This window comes from Accipiter gentilis, chromosome 27, assembly GCF_929443795.1.
Source record: "Accipiter gentilis chromosome 27, bAccGen1.1, whole genome shotgun sequence".
NCBI lineage: Eukaryota > Metazoa > Chordata > Aves > Accipitriformes > Accipitridae > Astur > Astur gentilis.
The window spans coordinates 22,028,422-22,055,399 of record NC_064906.1 but is presented as its reverse complement, the minus strand read 5'-3'; the positions used below and the strand labels follow the sequence as shown (position 1 = coordinate 22,055,399).

Below are 26,978 nucleotides of genomic sequence, written 5' to 3'. Positions count from 1 at the left end.
CCCCTTCTTAAATACGTGATTCCAGAGGCGCTATCACTGTTGCCGATGGGCTTGGCCTTGGCCAGTGGCAGGTGCACCCCAGAGTTGGCTGCCGTTGGCTTTGTCAGACATGGGGTAAACTTTTAGTAGCTTCTCACAGAAGCCACCCCTGTAGTCCCTCTGTTATGAAAACCTTTTCACACAAACCCAGTAGAGTCCATTGCAGAGAATCCCCTTTCGACACCTACTTCAGAAAGTGCACAGGTAGACATGATGTGTGTTTATGGTCACGATCTGTTTTTATTGACCCTGTGCTGCAAAACCTGTGTACTAGACTCATGCCTGCTGCTTCCATTGTTATACTCTGATTTCTGAGGGCTTCAGAATGTTATCTGCATTCTTGATAGTAGAAATAGATATCCTTGAATTGCTAGAGGGGAATTGCAGCTTATCTGCTCTGCCATGTATGCAGTAGCGTTTTCGTCAGAGCTGTTGGCAATAAGTTATGAAATGGTGAGAAAATGTCTAAAAGATTCTCATCTAAGCGCAGATACTCTTCTTACACTATGTTGTTTTAGGATTTAGTAAGAAAATAATGGGGAGAAATGTCTCTTTTATGCAGGTTTATTTCCCACTTTTTCTGTGCACCCTGAAATAAAAGATGGGACAAATATTTTCAGTAACAAATAGAGTAAACTTGAGAAGCTGTTTTCCTATCCTGGATGAATGCTTGAGATATAAAAGTAAAGTCTTACTCAGAAGAGAGGGAAAGACAAGCAAAAGAAACTAAGAAAACAGAATTCAAATCAAAGCTGAAAGAAAAATAAATAATGAAGTGTACATACAATTAAGTTTAAAAATTATTCAGGACATTTTGTGAAGACTTAATTTCCTTATAGGTCTCTAATAAAGTAAAAGAACAAAAAACACTGAATGACACATCTTTTTGACCTTCCATGTTAATTTTCTTAATATTCAAAACAGGCAATTTGACAGTCATGGGAACTTTTTTCTGAAAAAAATCTAAATTAGAAATGCAACGTAACTCTGCTTTTTCTTTTAATATAGCCCTTTTTCTATCTGTGTTGTTAGAAACTTTTGCTTCCAAATCCTATGTTGCATGTGATAGAGGGAACACCTTATGTATCTGCCCCCAAACTCTATCTTCTGTTCCTGTTTTGGACTCCAGCTGCACAAAATATAACTACATTTGAGATTTTGGGGAAAAAAAAAAAAAAAAGGTTTGATAGAAATACTATTAGGGACTTGGATATGCCCTTACAATGCAGGTGAGCACTCTTTTTTTTTTTATTATTATTATTTATTTTTATGTTTTCTGTCATGCACCCGAAGATGAAAGATGAGATCTTTATTCTACTATTTGTCTTGCACTGTAGCTGTATATTACATTGGAGATATTGCTACAGTGATATCAAGGTTACAGAAAAGTTCAGAAGTTTTTTACCTTTAAAACATCACTTTCCTTTCTTAGACTCTATATCCAGGACTTCTATCTTTTCATAACATTTGAGTAATAATTTGTGTATATAGGATGCTTAAACAAAGTATTCCAATACTCCTTTATTGCAAGCAAATAGGTAGTGCTCCAAACTCATTGCTGACCAACAACTCTGCAGTAATGAATTAATGTGCCTACACAAATGAGAACAGTGTAACTGCAGTTACATTCTGGTTTTTTGTCTCTGAAGATTTACTTTAACCATTGAAAAAATAGCTAAAAACCAGTTTCAGAATAATGCTAAATACTGTGACGTATTGTCTGTGTTATTGTTATTATCCTTTAAATAATCCTCTTTTATTTTCTTACACATTGCATATCACATATTTTATCACAACATAATAATTTCATATTAATTGGAGTATAATCTGTAATTTGAAAAGCCAGTTCTCTTTGTAACAGAAAGCCTTTGGATTTTTGTATGAGAACAGTAAAAGAATAGTATTACTTTAGGACACTAATAGGGCAAAGCAGGAAGACTATACTGTTGTATTTTAAATTCCTTTTTCTTGCGCCTTGGTGAGTGTATTGCTGATGGTAGTTGTATAAATTAGGTAAGAGCTAGGTTAAAAAGGTGAAATTTTGACATGAGTTCTGGTTACGTTGACTTTAGGGTCCTCTGATTCTTACCACCCATCTTGAAGTACCATGAAGGAGCTTGATTTTCAGACATGCTCAGCACATTGTAAAAATCAAAATCTCTTATCACTTATCGCCCCAATAGCGAGGCACACAAAGTCCTTAATTTTGAAACTCTTGGCTACTATGTCAGAATTTCCCTCGTGTTTGAGATCCGAGGATCTTCATTCAGACTCAGTATCGTGAACTAGTGCAGTTCGGCTAAACTGCGTGTTAGATGCCTACAGGAAATTTGTCCTATTTCTGTAACATATACCTACAGAGATACTACCAGTATATTTCACCTGGCTAAAGCACATGTTATTTTTCTTCAGAAAATTGTGTTGAGTTTCTGTCAAAAGCATGAAAAGTATTAGTTTTTTGACTAATTGACTCCACAGCCTCACTTTTATCCCCTCCTCCAGCAGGCTGTGGAGCAGGTAGGGCAGCACTGCTGGCAGGCTACAGGATGAGGAGGACGCCTGCACCTTCTTCCCTGCAGTGGGGGTAGAGCCACTGTGTTGGTAGCGTTATTCCCTCCAGCGAGAAGCGAAGAGAGAGGTAGTGACTGGGGGCATATAGGTAGATGTTAGTCATCACATCCCTCGCCCTTTGGCACGTTAAGTGGTATGCCGCCTTAAAGTCAGCATATACCTGCCTAATGCACATGGGACCTATTCCCACCTGGGCTCTATGGCCACTACTGTCAGCAGCAGTAGAAAAAAGGGTGTTATTTACTGACATTTCTGGAAGTGCTCATTGCAGGTTGTGCCAAGCCTGCCAGTGCTGCTTTGTGAAATGCTGTGGCAAATGCTGTACAACGGACCAAAACTGTTGTTGAGAGGAATTAGTCTGTCAGCACGGTTTAGCGCTCACAAATTGCTAGTCAATTTTGTGCATGTGTTATCTCAAGCTCCAGTACTGCTGGTTTTGTGTGAATGTACTTCTGGAAAATGATGTTGTTATAACTAATAGATCTACGTCATGTATACGATTGGGAAGCAAATTTGTTTCTGATTTCCTTCGGGTTTGTTTTCCTTTTATTCCAGGTGGCACGAGGTCCCAGGTCCTCATTTTCCAAATCCTTTTTGTTCTTCGGTTCTTTCTTTGTATGTAAGGGCAATATTTATTTTATGTTTTTCAGCCATGCAGCTCTGTACTAGGTAGTCCATAGGTAGACTGAACCATGTACCCTATGGTAGCAGACAACAGAGGATGCTTAAGGAAGAGTATGAGAACAGGGCATGCCTAGATCCTTCCCCATTACCTTCTCAGCTTTCAGTTTATGTTCTAAATAGAGAACCCAGAGGATGTCTGGAAGAAGGATCCGTCACCATTAGTTTTCCACAGGCAATGACAAAATGAGGAATAAGTTGATGGGCAACTTCAGCCAGGGATCCATACCAATAACTGGAACCATTTCTCTTAGGCCTTGCCCAAGAAGCAGTAAAATATCACTGTCAGAGAATATCTGACATGCACGTGCAAAAAGTCTTTTCTTGTGCCTAAAGTCACTCGTACGTTAGACTTGGGACTAGATTCAGGATTGAATCCTGTATTCTAACTTGGAGCAATAACATTTACTTAAAGTCAAGGAAACTATAGAGTCAGTTCCTAAACTGGGAACTACCTAATGCTTGTCACCAGGTAGAGGGCTGTGCCAAGAAGATATGGGCATGTTCATAGGGCTTAAATTAGCATAACAGCAGCTTTAAATGTGCAAAACAAGGGCACTGCAAACCCTGGGCTACTGTGCATAGAGTTTCCTGGGCAATCCAAATGGTGATTAAGTAAATTTTATATGTAAGATTTTATGAAAAGTGGCAATACTTTTATAGGTGTTAAATTATTAATCCCTATACTATTTATGGTAATATTTTTATCCTAATTAACCTATTTAGTATTAATGAGGATGTACTATGTGAGATGACAGTCCTATTAATTTTGTAGTTAAAAAGGCATTCAATTTTTATGCTGCAGCATCAGGACGTGGACATGATAGTGTCACAAGAGCGATAGACGCAGTGGAAATACTACTTCAGCACGTGACAATAAGGAAAAAGTCTCTCCTTTTCAAACCTTTGAGCCTCAGTTGATGTCAGGCATAGCATCACCAGCAGAATTTTGTAAATTTACATCAGTCAGAAGCCTGCTATTGATAGTATTGAAATTCTAAAAGCATGATGCTTCTTTTTTTCATTTTTCTACCTCTCTGCCCTTTTTGGCCTCTATCTTGCTTTTCCTCTCGGGGGATCTTCAACCTGTGAAAGCAATAGCCACATTTTTGTAATAATAATGTCTCATGTTACAGTATCGAGCATGTGTTACTCAATAGAACCTGGGGCTATAGTCAAGAATTGATTTTTTTTTTTTTTTTTTTCCCCCACACCCCCCGCCCCTGTAGAAATCCCTAGTGCTGTGCATGGTGATTTTTACTGAAAAATTCATTGCTTGACCTGCACTTTGATTTGACTCAGAGCTGCACACCTTACAGTTATTGCATTCCAGTGCAAAGGAGCATTGATTTTTTTTATTTTTATCTTTTTTTTTAAAGCAAGTAACCTCTGCCTTGATAGACATATAAAAATGGAGAATACATTCCTCATGAATCATTTCCAAAAATAATTGATAGGCCTGCCTGGCTAAATAATAAGTCCAATGTTAGGAGTAAGAGAGTCATGTATTATGTATTTCTAACATAGCACGATGAGGAAGCATTGGCAATGCTGTTCTAGAGGAGCAAGGCCTGAGGTCCTCTCACTCTGATGCCCATTCTTCATGATCTCTTCGAAAACTCTAATCTCTTTGCTTAATAGCCGACCTCTTTTTTCTTGTCCTGTAGGGAAGCTTTCAGTCACCAGCAATTTACTTTCCCATTTACAACTTAAACCAACAATAATGTCCAGTGACATGAAACTTTTCCTGGATTGCTTCAGAAAGCCTAAAAAACGCGTGATCTATGTCCCACCTCTGTTGTTTCCGAAGACTGGCCATTTCTCCAAAGGCCAGAGAAGAAGTAGGTATGACTTACCAAGCTTTTGGTAATTGATGCCATTCCAATTATTTTTCATTTGTTTTTACCAAAAGTTAACCATTGTGTTATGGAATTCAAATTTATTAAAACCTCAGCCTAGGTGATCTTTGTTCAAGATCAGTGCAGCTACATAAATGCTTTTCTTGTTGCCTAGGCTTATCAAAATGGAGGGGAGGATTTTGTTTTGTTTTTATATAAAACTACTCATTCTTGGTGGGCAATGCTACAGAGGTAATTTATTCATATTGTTATAAAATATGCCTGCAAGAATTTTTAGAATATTAATTTTTCTATCTCTAATGCTAAATGAAAAACACAGTTAAGACCCTCAGTTTAGCGTCTCATCAGTCTAATACAATTTTTCTATTTCAGTACCAGCATTATAAAGAATCTTTTTTTAAAGTATATACACAAACTCATATATATTTACATTAATATATGAGTTATCTGGTGAATGCTAAAGCAGTCTAGAGATTATTTTTTTTTTAAGCAAGCGTAGGCATACAGCTGCAACAATATTGTGTTACTTATCTGCATTTTATACAAAGAGCTTGTATACACACAGAAATTTATCTTCCAAGTCTATGACTGAATTTACATACTAAAAGCTGAAAGAGCTTAAGATGAAAGAGTGACAGGAATTACTACTTTATTTCAAGGACAAGTGAATATTTATTAAAGCACTAAAATGTTGTGGGTTTTTTTTAAATAAATATTTTGATAGTTTCTTTTGCTTCTAAAGAAAATCTAAGCAAAAACATGGGAGCTTAGCTGGAATTCTGTCATCAGTGAAAAATATTTTCTGTCTTACACTGAAGGTTGAACACACTGATTTTTTTTCTTTATGTCCTATGAGCTTAATCCTTGCTAATTTAGAAAAAAGATCAAGCAGACTTACCTGGAAGTGGTATGCATTGGCTGTGTTAAGCCAAATCACACTGTTGGAATGGGAATATTGCAGCAGTACAGCAGGGAACAGGTGGTCTCAGATATGACTGCATGCTAAATGTAAGTACCTTTTAATTTCCCACCCCCCCACCCCCCTTTTTCTAATGTTTCATTGCTATGATGCTTAAACAGGACTTGGAGAAGCTTAGACTATTCCAGCCCCTTTCTATCCCATGCAATCACTTGAGAGATCTGTGAGCACTGGCTAGTTTTCCTGCTTGTGTTGTTCCTGCTGGAAGGGCTTCAGCAACATCACCAGCAAATGGCCAGGTCCTCAGCCAGCCCTGAATTGCCCAAAGCGATGTGTTGAGGGAAGATTCAGCAAGCTGCAAAAGGTCACCTAGGGTTTTCTTATGATACTTTTATCCTAGTGAAATTTCCATGAAGTACTCAGCCTACTCTGTTCTCTCTAAACCATAATCACCATTCTTGGCTTCAAAAGTCTACAACCTAGTTTTATAGAGCATGGGCAGGTGAGTACATTTATAGCTATTTGTTGGTGTATATAAGACTGCCCCGAGCTACTCAGATAGCTGGCAGAATGACACAGCAATTTTTGCCTCCGAAGCCTTGACTCTTACATGAAACAGTTGCCTTCTTGTGTTTGCAAGGCACAAGGTATTAATTGAATGAAAATGTTGATCAAAATAATTTAACAAAGGAACCATTGTTTTTGTACTTAATCTATGAAAGAATTCACGTTATTTCAACAACATCAGGAATTATCTTCTATAAAGCTTGACTGTCAAGATCGTGTATTGTCACAAAGTAAATCAGAGAACGTTATCTCCTGTTTTGAGAGGTAATTGCTGAGGAAAAATGTGATTTCTTTCCTTATGTCATTTTGCTAGTTTTGGTCATACAGCAGTTACAGTTACAGATCATAACTTTATACCCTGCATGTGCTAGGAGGAAAACAGTTACAAAGTGTATCCACTTGGTATATTTCTATAGCCAAAATATTTTATACGGGGCATGCTGCTGGTGTTGCAAGCCCCAAAGTCAGCACAGATGGGCCAAGATGGCTAAACAAATCCTTTAATGTACTCTTTCTGTGGATGGGGTTATTTCTTGAACTGGCATCTGTGCATGGGATTCAGACTGGAAAAGAGATGCTCCCTTCCCTGTTCTGCTGGACTGTCTGGGGTTGGGACTTTGGTCACAGTGTACAGGAGTAAGGATAAGCCTGTGAGGAAAGGTGAGCTGTGTCTTACTCTTTCCAAGGGGCAAGAAGGAAGCACAGAGATATCCAAGCTATCCATGTCAGGTTATATCAGGTATCTAACTCTGGTGTAATTAATTACCTATACAGTAAATGGAGAGGCGAGGTGTCTCTTAGAGATTATTTGGAGCCATGAGTTAGATGGCTACATGCAGGTGGTATATACACTGCTCAGAGACCTGTTCTGGGTTGTGGGACCTCCTGGGGTTGCTCCAAAAGCAATGCAAATTTGGGTTGCTACCAACCAAGTGCCTCAATGGTGCAATACTTCAGTTTTTTTCTGCTGAGCAATCAGTTTTATTCCACAAAGCAACTGAAGCACATCCAGCCAAAACAATTTCCCATTAAGTAAAAAATGTGTAACAAACAATTTAAAAGAAGTAGTTCACTGCAGGTTTTTTTTTTAGACCTCCTGCACTTCTATTCCAAGGTCTTTTCCTGTTAATTTAACTAATTTGCCATTTAGGAGAGAGGAAGGAGAGGGTGATTCTTGAAGCATCAAATTTTCTAAAAGGTTATGTCTGCAATTGATTTTTTTGCTCCCTAAACCAAAAAAATGATGCCATCTTGGGATAATAAAAAGCCATTTCCAGAAATATATTCTAGAAATTGTTTTTCCTCTGTTACAGGTGAAACAGAGCAAATTACAACCCATCGTGGATCTAGATGCTGGTGTCTATTTAAGAACCGGTGGGATTAGATCTTTTACCCTGCTCGATCATCCCACACACTCATTCCCTCACTCCCCCCTAGGCTATATTCCCAGGTCTTGAGTTTCCTTCCCCACAGAGAGGTCACTCCATGAAGGTTAGGCAGAACGTCGTGCCAGTTGATGCTGTGCTGCTGCTCACAGTCATCAGTCCTGGGTGTTAGTGGCCAAGGTCCCTGGGTACTCATTGGCATTCATTTCCACCCAACAGCCTGACCTCCAGGATCTTCCTCCTCTTTTGGGGTCTTTCCTGCAGGCAGGGTCTACAACTGCATCCTTCCAAGACTACTTTCTCTTTTTGAGAACCCTTCTTTTTCACACCCGCTCTTCTTTCCAGAACCCAAGCCCCTGGTTTCCCAATCTAAATAGTCCCTGTGCAGAAGCACAATATGTGATCAGCCTTCCGACTGGCGATTCTTGTCAACTGGCAGACTGGGGTCATGCTACTTCTGTTTCATCCAGGTGCTATGAATGTTTGCCATCAACCCATACTGGCAGCAGCTAGCAAGCAGCAGACTTCAAAAGTTCAGTCTCAGGCATTCACCCACATCCATGCAATAATCTGTTACTTGTCAGCATTACCAACTTAAATTTTTTTTACCTTAAAACACCTCCTAACAACAATGATTCTAAAATGCTATTGTTTTATGCTGCCATTTCAGTTTGGGGCCTACTTCCTTGTGAAGGCCAAGGTCAACCATAGATGCTTATTAAAGTTAAACTGAGAAGTCAAAGGGATTGAGTAAGAAATTCTATTCCAATGTGCTCTTTTCCTCCCTCCTTTGCTACTTTAAGGTAAGAGTCAGTCATGCTGATCTGTGTGTGTCTTCCTTTAACTGCACCTGATAAAGAATAATCCAGTTAAAACTTGTATCACTGTATTCTTCGAATATTTTATGGATTACTCCAAAGCAAGTGGTATGAGTACTGGAATTTGTCAGGCTATGTGTGAAAACAGAAGTTCATTTAATGACAGGAACTTTCAGTCTGCTGCAAATAGTGTTTCATCACAATGAAGCAAATGTTTTCATTTTAGAAGTAGTTCACGTAGCTCTGAAAGGAGATTTATATACTTATTAGTTATTAATGTAGTAAAATTATTAATACTGTAAATATAGAATACTGTATTTAATAATATGGCTGCTGATATTTATGCTGATCAATAGCTTTCTTCCTGTCTTTATCAAAAAGATATCAAAGTTAGTTATTTGCTAAATCTAACACCAATGCCAAATGAGAGGAAAATATTATTGGAGAAATAGAATATTGTACTGCAGCAAATAGCAACAGAGGGCTAACGAGATAAAGTGGAGCTGAAACTACAGAGAGAATGAAAAGTTGTCAGCAGAAATAAAAATTAAGTAACATGGGAATTAAACTACGTCATCACTCTTGTGTATCTTTAATTTTTGTGACAATTCATCACATTTTATTCATCTTTATAGAAAGTATGTTGTGAATATATTAGCCAGTGCTAATTTTTTTTTTTTTTTAAAGCCAGTCCTACGGCTTGTATGAGGAGTGTGCAAAGTACACCCCATGGAATAAGAGCTTTAGGAGCTTTGGTGAAAGCAGACATAGTTGTTGGATACTGTAAAAGGTGCGTTGCAAGAAAGATAAGAGAAGATATTGGTTGCGCTCCTGCATACACACCAAAGTCAAGTGTGGGCACTTCGCAAAATTGCAAATGAGAAGTAAGGGGAAGGAGGGGAGGTGAGTGTCTCCAGAGTTAGAGGTCAGCTAAACAGCAGATTTCAGGACTTCTATAGACAATGTGGTTACTTAAATTGTGTCAAACCATGCATTTCAGGGATCTAAGTACTTTTTTTTTTTTTTTTTTTTTTGAGAAGATCCCATTCTTTTATTTGTTGCATAATAGTAAGATTTGAGGACAATGATTTGTTTGAATATTTTAAACTTCCATAGGTTCCAAGAATACAAATTACAAGCAGAGGCTCTTATTTAAACTTTGGAAATTAGCCAATGAGATCAATTCCCTGATGAATAAGTCCCTGAAATAGGAATCAAAATACGTGAGAATTGCTGAGTTATAGTTTCTGAGTCATAGCATGTATAAACCATAAAGCTGACAGACCTATATTATGACAGCAGTTATAAAAACAATAGATTCAAAAGTCTCTATAGTCTATTTCAGTTGGAGGATCTTAAAGAGCCTTGAATATGTAATCTCAAAAACAAAAACCCAAACTCCAAAATCATTTTGGATACTTTGTGTTACGTCTCTACATTGAAAATAGTGAAGACATTTTCTTTAAGGAGAATTTGAAATTTGGTGGTAAAACCAGTAAGAATAAAATAAAAATGGCCTTTTCCTGGACAGACCAATTTTTGTTGGTTTTGTTACAAAACTTTATTTTTTGTGGTACACTTTGCTTTTTGCTGATATCCTCCCTCCCTTTCTAGATTATAATAATAAATAGTAAAATGATAGTCCTTAATTGTTTAAATCTTTAAAATCTACTGATTTTTTTAATAGCATGTTGATAAATTAATTGTTAAAGTGTATTAATTAAGAATGATATGCAGGAAGCTAAAATCTAAACCTTGTAGGAATCTAAAGTGAGATCACCATCAACCTTTGGCTTCTATAGAAGTCAGCTCCTGAGATGGACATTTGCTGAATCTAAATGGTCAAGTTTTGTGCAGTGAGCTTATAGTGTTATACCTGAACTATCCATTTAGACTCCTAGAGAGCCATTTTCCTGCCCTTTCAGTAAGGAGTACAGCAACTTCAACATCACTCAAGTATAACAGTAATATGGAAGAATGTGCAGAGTAGGGATGGGTATGTACTTGGGGTATGGAATAGTATTTTTTACAGTGGCATCAGTAAAGCCAAGTTATTCCTATGGGAGATCTGATTCTTTTGATCTAAACATTACTTAGTATGGAGAGAATAATGGATAATGTATAAAAATGTAAAAGTATCATTAACTTCATAGAAGAGTAGCAGCAGCAACCAAGTTAGAAGGTAGGCCTAGTCTTAATAAAAACTAGCAAACTTTATCTCAATTAATGGTTGAGCAAAACAGTTTTAAACTTTCTCCTTATAGTTTCTGGTTGCAGCGAATGTATATTGCTATGCTGGAAACTGAAAAACAAGTTTTGTTACCACATGAAAAAAATTCATTGGGGATGAATATAGAAAAATTACCAGTGGGAGAAAGCTTATATATAATATATGTAAATGTTGAAAACTCCAGACTTCAGTGAAGGTAGTTGAAATGTTTTGTAGGGAGATAAATGAGAATATTTTTAACTGGCAGTGGTGATGCATAGTCCTCATGGCTAACCCTAGCTTCAGAGCAGAGTCCCTGAATTTGAGCAGTGGAAGCATGAAGCATGGTCTAATTATAATCAGGTACCTATGAACTTTGGGGTTTTTAGCTGCTAGAGAAAGGACATTTATTTTCAAGTTAGACATGGGTACTTACCAAATCCCTTAATACAAATATGAGGCTGATATTGCTAAAGAGAACAAGTTGTTCAGGTGATTGTGGTGGTTTACAGTAGTGACATAAGAGTCTCTCTTCTCAACTACCAGTAACGAGATTTTCTGCTCTCTGTTATAAATTAAGTGCATACTTTCATGCATTCAGTAAAGTACCTTGATTCTGTCTATTGCATATGGATTGCTCTGCTTCTGCTGATCTGAGACTTCAAGGCACAGGAATGATAACAAACTTGGTATAAATCTGAGTGATATCTTGAAAAGTTGTTAGGATCAATAAGTTTTTATTTTAGTCAATATTTGTGTTGTATCCATCCAGTCAAACTTGCATAGGTTCTAACAGTTTTGATCTGCTCCTTGTGACTAACAAATTCCTCTCCTTGCAGAAAGAGGGTCTTCCTCACTTTTGCTAAGTTAAATTGCCAAAACAGAGCATGAACTGAATGCGATACTGTACTGTCTGAAACGCCACTGATATGTTTGTGAAAGTCCCATAGCAGTATTTAAAAATCTTGGGTTTGACTGGAAAATGCAAAAGGTCTGGTAATTTTGGGGGGAATGTAGGGTTTTGGGATTCCTATTAATCTAGCTATGTGTAAAATCTTCGGTTTAAGATACTGGTGTAAGAAAAACTAGGTCATAATTATTTAACTGTAGTTGCCATGAAGCATATGCTCCTAAAATAAGAGAAAATATTTTTTTGTTCCCTATACATATATATAAAATACATATATGTAAATATATATATATAAAAAAAATTGAAATAAATGTATTCTTTATTAGTTCTGGATAGGGATAAAACTCCATGTTCATTCACTTACTGGTCTTTCTGCTGAGATTTTTAAATGTGGGGTGCCATGGTTTATGTGGACAGCTGTCTAGTAGGAAGGGATTGTCATGTTTAACTAAATTAAATCTACTTACTGACAGATGGCAACAAATTTTGGTCACAGTCAGCAGTACCTGAATTATTTAAAGGTAGGAAGCTCTATGTTGCACTATTTTTCTCTTTAGCATAATTTTGCTGCTGCCTGTAGCCATCTTTATTGGCAATGAACGGAAGAAAACATGGGATTAGAGAAGAGGTAAAACTGCATACTCTAAAAGCTTTATTTGATGAAACATAGCAAAATAATATCAAGTGCTATCAGTGCTTCAGGGAGTGGAGTAAGTGCTCCTGACTGAACACATAAAATATTACCACAGATAATCAATAAGGGCTTTCCTATATAAGGAAAATAGCCAAATGCAAACAAGGTCTAGGGAGATTTATTTGTTTATATTAGCTGGAATGGATTTTGAGAATATGTTTTTAGAAGTATAAACTTACCAACTAGTTAGGGCACCATTGTTACTTTCTTAATTTTCTTGCAAGTAGGCAGCTGACAAACATATGAGACCTCTGTCATTTTAGGTGAAGGTCTCCTGGTTTCTATATTTTTGGAGAAAAAGCAATGAAATGTTTTTCAGGGAAGCAGCTCTTTGTAAGTGGGGGACTCTAAAGGTCACTCCACATCAGGAGCAGCGTGTAGGAGACCTGGCCTGTAATAACAGGGAAATGCCTCCCATAAAGACAAAATGTGCTTTCACCATTTATCAACAATAACTGTCAGAAGTCCCTAGCTTCTCCATGAAAAAACCCATACAAAGGAGGAGGTGATAAGTTCATCTCTCTTGACCACAGCTGAGAAACCAATGCCAGTGGCAAGATCTAGGACACTGTGCTTCAGTCCCTGTGTCCAAAGTTATATGAGGGCAACGATCCCAAGGAAATAAATTGAAAATGCAGACATTTCTTTTTCTTTTCCATCTTTTTTAGGAACACTTTTGTTCTTTCAGTTTATGAATGAGAACAGCATGTATGTATTTTGGGGGGAAAATGGCACCTTTGGCAGTTTTCTCAAATTAGGTTCAGTCCTTGCCTTTATCTCCAGTTCTGTTAACTGTTAGAAACAGTGTTGTACAAAAGATGAAACTGCGAGTTGTCCAGCAATTATTTCTGTCACTGTGCTGATGAGTAGGGACAAGACTAGTAGACAAGGTTTGATAAGACTGGAAGAGTAGGTGTACATTCTCCCATTGTTGTCCCACCTTGCCTGCACAATAGCATAAATAACTGTAGTGATATTTAAGAAGTATTCAAGTAGTAATTCACAAAGAAATGGAATAAATCTTTGTAATTTATTATATGAAGTAAAATAAAATTTCCACTGCTCAGAGATGTTTTTTTAAGAAGCCATACTTTTTTAGTCTACCTAATAATTTGTTTTAACTTTAGTATTAATTTTCAAAAAAATGTTTTATTTTTTAACCTACGACAACACTACTATGACCTATGCTCATCACAGTTGTGAGACTACAGCTTATGCAAGTCCAAATTCAGTATCAACACACAGGTCTACTTTATTCATAGATGCAAATTTCAACCCCAACAGAATCAAAGTACATTTAATTCACAGTGGATAAAGCTGATTTCACAAAATAGGATACTTTGTCAAACAGTTCATATCCATTCACTGTTTATCATATGGGATCTCAAACACTGAATCCTGGAATGTATTTCTTACATGTCTTCTTGATCACTTGTTCTTTCTAGTCCCTTTCATTTAGAACTACTAACACTGGTGGTCTGTGTTGTTTCACTCTGAAGCACTTCAGAGCTATGGGCTGATCTTTCAGGGTGTTACAACCATCAAGGTTTGGGTCAGGTAGGTGCAGAGTACAGACAGATTTGAGGTGGGGAAATAGCATCATAAAGTGATATATGCACTGCACAGTAATGAAGACTGTGAATTTGTTAATCATGAAGATGAACAAATCATCCCAAGCTTCTGCTTGGGATGCTTACTGAAAGGGTGCCCCACAGACAGGTTGTGCTGCTGTTATGGGGGTTTTGCATTTGGAGAGGGGTGACCCTCCTGTGATATTGGGCCATACCCAGTGTTCACACACCAGTGTTGCTTCCCCCCCCCCCCCTTTTTTCTGTTCAGACTTGGTGAGGAAGTACAAGTATATTGAATATTAACTTACAATTACAAAGTTAGTTTTAAAACAGGAAGAGCTTGATATTCAGACAGAAATCGAATATCTTCTCCACTATTTTAAGCACAGTGCAAACTATGAAAGGTACAAAAAACTGTTCTATAAGCAAAAACAATGACAATTTTTTTTTTTCATGCTGTAAATTGCTTCAGCTGTGAGTTTTATCCAAGCATGGTTCAAAGGGAAATGGACTTCGGCAACAGGCAGATGTTGTTTTCCTTTCAAACTTAAGCTAACAAAGCAATCAAATATGAATGGTATCAAATTATTTTTGGCACACTGCATACATCCCAACACAAATTCTTTGGATACAGAAAGAGAAATGTTTTCATCTGATCAAATACCCACATTTTTCTACAAGTAATGAAAAGAATCTGCTATTACTTAGAGCTAGCCATCAAACAAGGTTCAGCCAGCACCTTCTGAACTGTCAGCAGCCTTAGTCAAAGAAGAATGCTCATTTACGTGTATACTTGTGTGTATGTGCACATCCTGAGAAGATGGGATGTGTGGCTGTGCCAAAGCTATTTACTCACAATTTTTTTAAGCAGAGTAATGAATTATTTAATTTTTTTTCCTTCTGCTTTTGGAGAAATAAGGCTGTATAAATCCCTCAATGTATTCAGCTGAAATATAATCCAATAGTTCTGATGGAATTTAATTATAACAACATCCCAATTGAAGGTAAATTAAACAAGACTATGACGAAGTGCTGTCACACTAAATGAAAATTTAAATGACACCAGTAACAGACAGCTGTGTCCTAGAATTGTGGCTTAAAGAGTGTGACATTTTGGCTTCAGGTTAATCAATGAATGCTTTACAAATATTTTGAAGCCTTCCTTGATCTATTTTAGGCTAAATTAAATCTAAACTTCTGACAGCCACTGAGCAGGAGAGCAAAGTGAGCTCACTTTGGAGAGGACAAAACTTTGTTTGGGAGATGTGATGCCCTCACAGCTTGGGGTTTCCTCCGGTCCCTCCACCAATAAAGAGGTGCACTTGGCTGGTATCTAATCAATCACTCTCCTACTGTGTTTTTGAAGTATCAAAGGAGACATTTTTTGACAGGAAGAGCATAGATTTAACAGACCAGTGAACTTACTGTGATTTCTCCTAGGCCTTATTTTTGCCACCATGTTTACCAGGGAGTGAAAGTATACTTTCCTGAGGGAGCACAGACGGTGTCCCAGCTGGTGGAGGGAACGGCTGTACCAGCAGCCAGCCACCCACGTGCTATGTGATTGCCCCACAGAGACTGTGTGAATGGAAGGAGGGACTCAGCACCTGCATGGAAATTTTTGCCTCCCTCCCTCTGCCTTGGGTCAAAACACAACTAAAATTACATCATTTTATCACCATAGACATATCTATCACAATTTTATCTTGTAACAGTTATAACTCCCAGCTCCCCATAAATCCCTTTGCTTCCTGACATGCTATCCCCCGTGCTGACCCAGAAAGAGCTCAGGCAGTTTTACTGACTCATGCTCTCCTCATGATCACAAACCTGGCTATTTTTTCACCACGCCCACTCCAAAACAAAAACCCTGATACGAATTTGTTCCAGTCTAACTCACCAGTCATGTCAATCCCCTACCTCATTCCTGCTTTCTCGGACATCTAGAAAACAAGCCTCTGCAAAAAACCAAGCCTTTCATCAATAGAGCTTGTCAGCTGTGGGCTCTGTGACTGCATTTTCCTGCTCTTTAGCAGCAGATCTTAATATCTCTAAGAAAATGACTGCACAACCAACAGCCTGTACTTTTCATCCATCCATAAATGCACAGCTGGCATCCTTATGGGATTTTCTATTTTGCATATTCAGCCTAGCATTTTCAAATCTTCAGATGGTCTGCATTATTTTTTCTTATGGGGAAAAAAAATACTGTAGAAGCAGAGGGCTGTTCTCTTAATCCTCTGGATTTAGCTGAGGTTAGCTTTGGGATTTGAATGGAAAGGCTTTTCATGGGATCCCCAAAAGGCAGCATATTCAGCAGACCATCTACTCAGCTCACTTGATGAATAGATATTTAGTGTGAGACAGCATAAAAGCCTAAGGCTCAGGATTTATCTTTGAATGTTGCCCCTATAAACAATCATATAGGAAAGTAATGTTGTTCCTACCATTGCCCTGAACGCTCTCTTGAAGGCAGGTGTCTATTTCCTTTTTTTTAGTGGCTTGATTTGGCCACTGGAGTAGGAAGGTTATCTCCATTTCTGTAGGTATGCTGTAGTCTACAAGCTGCAGCACTGAATCAGGATACAGTAAAGGATGACTTATTCTGCTTCCTCTGCAAGAAGACATTATGAACAAATATGGTCATGAGGTAACCTGCAGAAATTCTGTGTTTTAGGAGGAGGATTTCTCTGTCTCAGCTATGTCCTCTGTTGCATTGTCTTCCTGGTTCAGAGTTTTCAGTTCTTCGTTATATCTTGGAAGAGTACTGTTGGCTGGAAAACTCCACAGAATTGATTGTAACCTTTAATTGGATTATTATTGGGCTGAAGGAGATGCCATTTTATCTCTTTGCAGATAGAGAAAAGAGCTGAGACTGGTTTCTCCAGGAAGACTGAAACCAGTCTCCATTTTCCTTAAGTACTCTAAGGAGAGGGGGGAAAACTCCTGAGGCTGCCATTGCACTTTGGAGGAATTTTGATTTTGCTGGTGCTCATGTGTTTATAGATTATGGAATGAGCTATGCAGGGAACAGAGGCAGACAGTCATAAAGTTTCTTGATCCTGATTGGAATTTCCTGATTGGAAATCACCAGTGAGTGCTCTTGATGACAACCCATTTTATTATTTGGTCATCATCCAATTTTGACACTTGAGCCAGTAAAATGTTAAACTCATCTATCATAGTGTTTATGAAAGTATTAAATGTTAAGGGTAGTTAAAACACTAGGGCTAAATTATGTATATATGTTTTGTTAATTCTTCTTTTTTTGTAATTCCTGGGGTCACAAAATCAACTATTTACACCCAGTTACAGAGTGAGTGATAACGATGCCAAAGTTGCTTAGTTGTTAACAACCCCCTGGTTAGAGCGAATGGAAGGTCAGGAGACCGATTCAGCAAATACATTGTTTCCTGGAAGTTGCAAAGTTTGGTGACCAGTAATTCAACAAATGGAAGATTACTATCCTTACAGCTCGTATGTAGTTATACAGGGTTTTAGTGAGATATTTGCATAGCTAAGACAATTTTGTGCAAGAGTGTGCAGGCACTTTATAAATGTGCATTTCTAAGCGCTCAGTCCTGTGATTTCTCAGGACTGTTGCAGGAAGCTGAGACGATAACGTCATTACTAGCAGTTACCAAAGCATAAGCTTAGTAGATACCTTTTAGATATTTGCAAAATAGATACATCTCTTTTCAAGTAGCCAGGTGTCTTCAGTTCTCCATTAACATGTGCTTAATAAAAGCAGATTGCCAACAGCATACTGATGGGTGTCTTAAAACTGTTTTCTTAGTATGAGTTAGACTTTTCACTAATCTACATTATGAGATGATATTTGCACGTGATATGTGTGCTAAATGGTAACAAGCGCATAATACAGCCTGTGCTCTATGTTGCTTAAAGGCCTTGTTCATTAGTTAACAATTCCATTTAATTTTGAGCATTTTGGGCAGTCTGAGGGAAAAGCAACTCTGTAACCTTGTTGAGGAATAGATTTCCCAAAGTTAAGGGACTGACTGTTTTAGCAACTCTCAGCTCCAGGAAACCTGACTGAAGTTTTTTTCCTGTGATGTGTTGGATTTTTTTTTTTCCCCAGCTAAAGCAACATATTCAGCCCAGTTCTTTATACATGCTTCCTGTTTTGCCCGCCTTTCTTCTGGGAGAGTAATGAAGCATCCATCAGCTAGGAGGTAGTGTCTGCAAGGAGTTGCAAGGGAAGGAATAGGCAGATGAAGTGCTTGACAGCAGAGTGAGAAAAAAGCTGGAGAGTTCAAACATGGAAGCACTGATAGTATGAGGGGGCAGTTTGTTTTCAAAGTGGAGGGATCCTTATCCATATTCTTAGTTTGCTGTTATGTCTATTTTATCCAGAACGTGGATGAATTTTAGTAAGAGATGAGAAAGCAAGCAGAACAAGAGATAAACATACATCTCCTCAGTGCTGTGAGGTTTATCCCAGCTGACAGAAGTAATCTTCCTAATTACAGAGACAATTGCTAGATGGAAAACTACTTCAACTGAACAGCTGATTTTGTATGGTAACAGTGACAGTCCCTGTCCTATTAGAAGCCCTTTCAGTCTACTCCCTTATAGCATTCTGTCTCTACATTATTGACATTTAATCACTTTGAATAAGAGAGTGTAATACTGATAATTTAACAAAGTGAGTTGTAAAAGCTTACCCAGGCATATAACAAATTCTGAGACATTGCAGGACTAACTCTACACTTTTTTCCTCCAGAGCAAATTCCTAATGAAGTCAGGGTGACTTCTTTGCTTTTGGATGAATGTTCAGTTACTTCCTGAAAATTTAGAGGGGAGGTAATCATCATAAAGAAGTCTTTTTCATTATTATATACCACCTTAGCCTTTTTTTTTTTTTTTTTTTTTTTTTTTTTTAAGTAAACAGTAATCCCAGAGATTCTAGATGCTGGTATTTCCAAAAAGGGTATGTGATCGTCTGCCCTGAGGTGGTACAAAGTACTGAGATATGCAACTGCATGAAGCCTATGGAGAACTATTTGATAAAATAACAGGTTTTGGCCATAAGTGGGTGATGTTTTCATAACCAGTTAGAGGATAACACAGCTTTACCAATCAGGATTCACACTGTGATGAAACGATCAATACATATCTGATTATAGTAGCCTAAATTAAACCTTTCCTGAAAGTGCCAGGATGCCACTGGCCGTTAAACTGCCATTTTTTTGTTGTTTAATAGTTGGGAACATACTTTTGGACAGACCCAGCCTTAGTAAATTGGACCTATGTCCAAAAGAGGAGAACAGATTGCTGTCACAGATTAGAAAGTTGTCTCTCTGTGGCAATGCACAGACCACAGTGGAGGGTTACTTGCATGCTGACAAGAGTGTTCCCTGACATGGGCCAAATCCCATCCAGCTCTCTAACCAGTCTGCCATTCTTCCTATGCAAAATACATAATGGACACACACCAACACCCTCTAAAATCCTGCTGCTGCCTTCACAGTTTATGAAGTAGTAGTGTCTGACTGGGATAAAAGTGCCAAGTGTTAGGTACGTATCTTGACAATAAAATATTTAAAGAAAGTTTTCATGAGCTTGTACCCGCAGGTGTGGATATTACTAAGGGGCACAAAGGCGGCTATAGCACACTTCCTCCTTTTTGCTTTCTTCCCACTAGCAGCACCCATTTAAGTATATTTGCCTCCTGCCCTTTTAAATAGTGGTTGCACAATCTCTATACCATGTGCTGGTTGCAAAGCAGTGTTTGCATAACCTTCTTTCTTCCCAAGGAGGTTATCGCTTAGTAAGCAGGTAGGGGAACTTTATAGCGCACCAGTGATTCTACTTTTCAAAGATCTGTAGTTTGCACATCCAGTGTGCAGGCTTGTCTTGCAGACAGTAGAGAGCAACCAGTATGTTTTATGTTTGTGCTCTTGTTTCGTGGGCCACAGCTCCCTTGTATAGGAGGCATAAACAAGAGTCATTATGACTCTGCACTCAAGAGGCTAGAAATAGGCAATTTATAACAACATCCTGGAATGGGATTGCAGCTGCCATTTCTGTAGATAACCATACTAGGCATCTGTGTTTCACCTGGTTTTTAGATAGTGACTTCTAGAAAAATGTATCTGCCATCTGGACAAAGGATTGTTTGTACTTTTTTTTTTTAGAGGAGGAGAACTTTTTTGTTCATTTGTCTGCCTTGAAGCTTCATTTTCAGTATATTCATTGCCTATATATTTAGCTTTTTTTCCTCCATCATGAACCAAATATTATTTAATGACTGAAGGAAAATATTGAACTTGACAGTTGTGGAAAATAATAATCTTTGAAATTGTTTGTGGCAATGATGTCGTCTTGAAATCTGGAACATTAGCCCATATCCCCCTAGCTGCAGCAACATTTGAGCAAATAACAGATGGGGACAGTATCAGGGCAAATTATGTCTGTCTGCTTCTGAAGAATGTACAGCTTAGGATAGAACCACAGGCCTCTTTTAACTGTTAGAGAAATCATCTGGTGCTGCAGATACATAGACATTTAGAATACCACTTAGATTTATTAACACAGGAACGTAAACTTTCCGCTAACATGAGAACTGATCTCTCAAATACTTCCCTTTCACTCTCCTCTTAGTTTAGTTAAGGGGCTATCACTATTAATAGGATGAACAATTGTATCTTATGCTATTACTGTTTATAAACAGATGTGGGGGTTTTGCATGTGCATGACAAAGCTTTTCTGCCCCTCAACCTCTCCCTGAAAGAGTATGTGCATAGTCCCATTAATAATCATAGAACAGGACAAATGGGACAGTTAGAACATTGAAAAGAATGTCAAGGAGTTTATAATCAGGAAGCTAGAAACAGAGGTCTAAGTATGCAAATGATTCTGTGTATGACATGAGCCTTATATAAAGTGTTGAAAACAGGTACACAAATACTCTGCAGTTGCCCTTGTTTTCTTCCAGTTGATCACTATTTTCCTATTGTGCACTTACTGTTAGATGTGATATAGATGTTAGCCCAAGCCGTAATTGAAGTGAAACTCTCAGCTTTTCTTTGGATCTGTACAAAATGTTAACCCATGGAGAGTGGGTTATGAGAGCTAAACAGTGAAACAGCGAAGCAGAAAAAAAATAACAAGTTTGGGGTGTTTGGGGTTTTTTTTAATAATTCAAGATTTCAGGAGAGCTTTTCAACTGTTAAAAATTTTCATCCCTTTTTCTGACTCCAAAAGATATTTCCTGCTCTTCAGTCACCTAAAATGTGAGGCAGATGATGTTAGCAATAACACTATAGAAGTCTTTCTCTCACTTTTAACACTGCTGTAATGAGGATGATAGAATGAGGTAGAACTTATAAGGAAAGAAAGAAGTTAAGAGATTTCTTTCCTTACTTTCTTGAGTTTCTTCTAAAACTGATACATGAAACAAGTGGGAAGTGCATGATTTCCTGCAAACTCTACGTCTTGACATTGTGAAGAGTTTCACCACGTGTAGAAATTTACCTTGTGCATCTGTCCCTCTTTTATCCTAAAAAATCTTGGTACCTATTTCATTTGATCAGAGCAGTAAGCTTGGATTCGATGGCTATTCTATGAAGTTCCTGCTTCTATTCCACAAACTGAATAAGCAAAACAGTGCTTCCAGTGACCCTTTCTAGAGGAAGTGTTTAGTGTTTAATATTTATGTGATGCTCAAACAGTGAAAGAGGCTGGAATTGCACAGTGCACCAAACACACAAACTGTATGAGAAAAGCAAAAAAGTAGTCTAGTTTGTCTGTGTGCAGTGTATTGATGCTGACAGTATACTTCAGTATTGCCTAGCATGGGAGAAATTGGTGGAATTTTTCCTCCTTCTTTCTCATCTTTCCCGTCTCTGAACACTAGAACACACATGTATGCGCCCTATCATTATTTGAACATAGTGCTAAGAAAATACATGTTAAAGACTCTTTTCTGTTATGTGTCTGAGTGTGACTATAGCAATGTTTTGCAACAATTTAAAAATTTCACGTCTTTCAGTTTTAATTGCCATCAGTAGGTCTAAAATATATGGGGATAAGATAATGCTGAATAACCTGGAGTTCTGTTAAGTATAGGAGAGTACTGTGTGCATGAAGTATTGGTACTAGGCAGTGGGCTTGGGAGGAAGAAACTGGCAGATGGGTCGGAGGAGAAATAACAAACATGTGCTTCAATCAAGACAGAGCGTTGCATGCTGCTGAGGTGAGGTCTGTTTCTTAGAGTTCTGTGTCTACATACTTTGTTTCTAATCATCTGTACCAGTTTAATCTCTGTTAGGACCCATATAGCTGCTCTATTTTCTGCATATAAAGGGGTGACTACACCTTTCATGGTGATAGGTGTTTAAAAAAAGGAAGACATTTTCCCCCTTGGATCTTCCAACCTGTTACTGCTGTCCTTTGCTTTTTTTGTGTTTATATACAGTCCTCCCATGCACCCTAAATTTTTTTCTGTTTAGTCAGCAGTACAAGAAGCTATATTCAGCCTTTTAAGAACAGATTTTGTTTGCAAGATTAACATTGAAGAGGTGGCTTTGGAATATTTTTTGGCCTGCTTTTCTAAGGAAATGTTGCATATGGAATTGCACTGTCCATCTGCCAGGTTTTGAGTCTTCCACTTCTCTTGCAGGGATGTTTATGACTGCTGGCCAAGTTCAACCAGGGTCGAAGACACTGAATTCCTTAAGAACACTGAAGGTGGTAGATTAAGGAGAGAGACTAGCATCGCTGCAACCCCCTGACATAGTGGCAACATAGTGAAGCCAACAGTTCTGATCTGCTTGGCCTGGTGACTAGCATGGGTATAGTAGCTGTTGAATTAGTACACAGATCTGCAAGCCGATCGCAACATATGCCACCTCTTCCCCAGCTGGTTACTACGTGATTCAGATACATGCCACCTCAGGGAGGTACTACTACTACAGAGGGGCTTAGAAGGTTTTCAGACAGCTGGAATTGTCACAGTGATGCACACAGATGAAGAAAAAAACTTAAAATCAGTAGGCAACCAAACGTCAATTGTTTGCTGCTCAGTGTTTTCTGTTGGTTTAATATGCTTTTCAGAACTCCTTGGGAGGATCTGTGCTACAGATGTCCTTACTGTCTCCGAGTAAGAAGGAAGAATATCTCTGCCCATCTTCCAGAAGATAGGAATCACAGAAGTCAACTAAGAGTATGTATGTCTCATCCATTTTATTTTTTGTCCTTTCCTGTCTCTTGTTGACAGTTTGTGAAAGTTGGAGCTCTCTTAAGTCCCATGAAAACTCTGTGCATGGAAGAATGTTTAGCTGTGTTAATAATTGGCAGTAATTAAAAGAGTATTTGCTCACCGAGTGGCAAGGAACATCTGCATCCCTTTATAAGAAGTGGAGCAGCAAATTATAATTTCAAAATAAAACAGAATGGCTGCTCCCTATTTTTTTGAAAGTAAAGATTTTAGAGCCGTGATTTTCAGCCCCTGTCAGGCCTACCTTGACAATGATCTGCTCGTCTATTTCCACAGTAATTTTTAATACAGAGATTGCTCTCTTCCCTTCTTAGCTAGGACTTCAAGAATTCTACCAAGTTCATGATGTAGTTCAAATGCTGTGGTTTTGTCAGATTCCTATTCCTTGTGGTTTCTCTGCTTTGGTCTTAGCTTGGCTGCCAGCTCTGACCTTATTACAGTTCTTTGCACCTGTCCAAGGGCCCTGCGCTGGCTCTTGCCTTTGGCCTTACTTTTCAACTGAAAATATGCCCTACTGCTTAGCTCCTTTGGCTCTCCAACCTTTAGCCTGACACAACATTTGCCTTCAGCTAATCCCTTCAGTAGTTCATGTAGACTCTCTCAGTTTCCCGGGAGTCGAGGTCTGATCACATCCCTAACAAATGACTTAGGCTGGAATGCTCAGTGTTCTGGTTATGGGTCCTGGCCTGGCCTGATTTCATGTATCTGGCCTAAGTCTGAGCTCAGTTGGTCATCACTACTGAGAAGACACAGAAATCTCATTTCCTGATCAGGGCCACAGACTTCATGTGAAAGATTCAGGTGGTGCTACAGCTGAACAGACAGGCTATAATAATGAAAATCACACAGAATTAAAAGAAGTAGATAGAAAAGAATCAGGTATTAGGACATGGGAATCCCACAATATTTGCATTGTTCCCTTTATAAATGGAAGAAAAGAGGAAGAGAGCTGGTTTTCATACCTGATCCATATTTTTACATTAAACTGGCAGCTGCTATTACGTGGTGTGTTCCAATTTTCTCTCTGGAGCTTTCTTGGCAATTTGATTTATTTATGAGATTACAGCAATGTTCTTGAATCTAATGGATAGTCAAGAACAGTGTTATTCTTGGTGGCAACAGTGGGTTTGATTCTGATAATTTAGAAATTAAACATGCAAATAGTAATTGTGGAAGGACCTATTGCTATATTGGATACATGTCTTTGCAACAAGGAACCTAGTTTTCCTTTTTTAGAATTAATAAGTCGGCATGGGGAAAAACCCCACTTCTTTCCTGTAAATACAAACAAGAGGAAAAATCAATTATTTCTGCTGATTTTCAAATTGCTGCAGATATCTACAAAAAGCATGCCTTCAATATCAAACAAATGAAATTAAAAAGACTCTAAAAATAAGTTACTACTCTTAAAAGTCATGGTGACATTCCAAACAGTTAGACAAACAAAGAATTGAAGCTGGGTCTGATTTAATAATTTTCCAAGATTTTTTTTCTTCTTTTTATTCCCCCCAGAAGATGCTGCATTTCCTGAAAAGTTTTTGTCTGGTTTTAGTTCAGTCAGCCAACTGTTTCATTCCGACGTGTAAACAAAATAACTGCGAGAGAGACAGCCATCAAACAGGGTCCATGTATTCTAAAGCTTGGCTTCAGAGAACATCAAATATTACTTCATGATTCCATCTTAAATGTAAAATAACTGCTGAGTTGTGATTGCTTTTAGCATTACAGTTGGAATATAGAAGTAAAATGTTACATAGTATGAAGGGATTCATTATTTCATTATTAAAAGTTATCTATTCTAGTGTTGGAAAGTAGTTATGTCTGTCATTCCCTTATTTCTATCAGACAGGTCATATTTTTATATAATCACAAGAAATAGTATCTCTGGAAAACACTTCTGTATATGAGGGAGCAAATTAGAAGCAGCTGAAACCCCTATTGTGTAGCAGTGACACCTCTGCCAGTTCTGCCTCAAGTGCTATAAGAAGTGGTGTGCAAGAAAACTCACAGAGCAGAAGCAATTAAGATTGAAAGAGAGAAAGATTGAAAATTATCAGACAAAACATTGCAAGGTCAGGATGCCAAGGCACATCAAGGAATGTTAATAGAGACAAGGATGTCTGAATAGTGACTATAGGGGAATTTTGTGGTATTTGAAAATAACATGTCTAAAAACATGTTGAAGCACTACATGGTTCTTGGGATGGTTTTATATCTTCTCAGAAATATTTAGTAAACTAAATCATCAGTAAATGACCTGCAGAAATAAAAGCTGCAGGGAAAGAAAAGTGTCTGTGTCTACACTATTTTGACAATATTAACAGCAGCACAAACACAACACTATGTAATTATTCGTTAGGGAAGCATTTTGTAAAGTATAAAGTAGCCTTTGTATGCGACCCTGCAAAATGGAGGGCTGGGATTTGCAAGGATACTAAAGCTGGAAATTCTCTTTCCTTTTGCTGGAGGAGAAGCTGGGGTTTTTTGTTTGTTTGTTTCCTGTAATCATTGTTTTCTATTCTACAAAAGCCAAACAAAGCCAAACAGTCCCCTCAATTCCACTTGCAAGGGTCTTAGTGTTTCTGTGTTAGTTTTGGCTCCACATCAATCTGTAAATGAGACTTTTCCCCCACCCCACCCCACCCCACAGACAGTCTCTTCCATACTGCAGAATAACTAAGTGCCAGGAGATTAGGATACTTTTGTGTGTTGAGTGAGAGCCAAGTGAAGTTTTTCTTCTAAGACTGACACTCCTATCAATGCATACTGTTAGCATGAAGAGGGGCTATTCCAACAAAGAACATTGTACAAAACCAGTTCTTCAGCACATTGACTACAGCTCCTTCCTGGGATTTTGGAGAACTGAGCTGGATTTTCTGCTACGGTAAAGATACAGCAAGCACTGTCCTCTCATTTGACCAGAAATTTCACTCTCCAACTGAGAAAACAACGTAATGCAAGTCCAGCAAAAACTTTGTTTGAGACAGTAGTTTCCAAAACAAAAACCAAGCAAACATACCTCAAAAATCTTCATTCAGGTAAGTCCTACTAGCTGTAATTGGGATAAAGATTCAGAAAACCTTTTTTTCCTTCATTTTTTAAAGATATGCACGTGTGTTTGTAAATTCAATCATTTATTTAAATTTCTCAGGCCCAGATGACAGGCATGTCATGAGGCATGTGCTATAATACATTTCAGTATGCAGGCTTTGATAATAGCAGTCGAACCAGTCAAAGGAATGTGGTCTTCAATTTCAAGTTTGTTAAGATGATGTCTGCTCCATTCAGGAGTTGGAAAATCCTTTCACCTTCAAAGAATGCTTTAAAACCCCTGTGACTGCCCCAGCTGTATTCCTATTGCATTTCAGAAACTAAAAAGCTTATACCTCATCTATACATTCACCCCAGGAATGAAAGGTTTCCAAAACAGATCCAGGGTACAACAAAAAGTCAAGTCAACTATGTATTGGGTAATTGTTTTATTTTTTTATTTTTTTTAATCATAATTGAGAAC

The 26,978-nt window shown here is 38.0% G+C and overlaps 1 long non-coding RNA gene across 1 annotated transcript; it reads left to right on the top strand.

Annotated features, from left to right (window-relative positions):
• Positions 1-5,908: 5,908 nt before the first annotated feature.
• On the top strand, positions 5,909-25,211 carry LOC126051326 (uncharacterized). Its single transcript, XR_007509798.1, has 6 exons — positions 5,909-6,158; positions 8,692-8,824; positions 22,698-22,766; positions 22,868-23,039; positions 23,302-23,410; positions 24,980-25,211. It is a non-coding gene; the product is annotated as an uncharacterized LOC126051326 (long non-coding RNA).
• Positions 25,212-26,978: the final 1,767 nt, after the last annotated feature.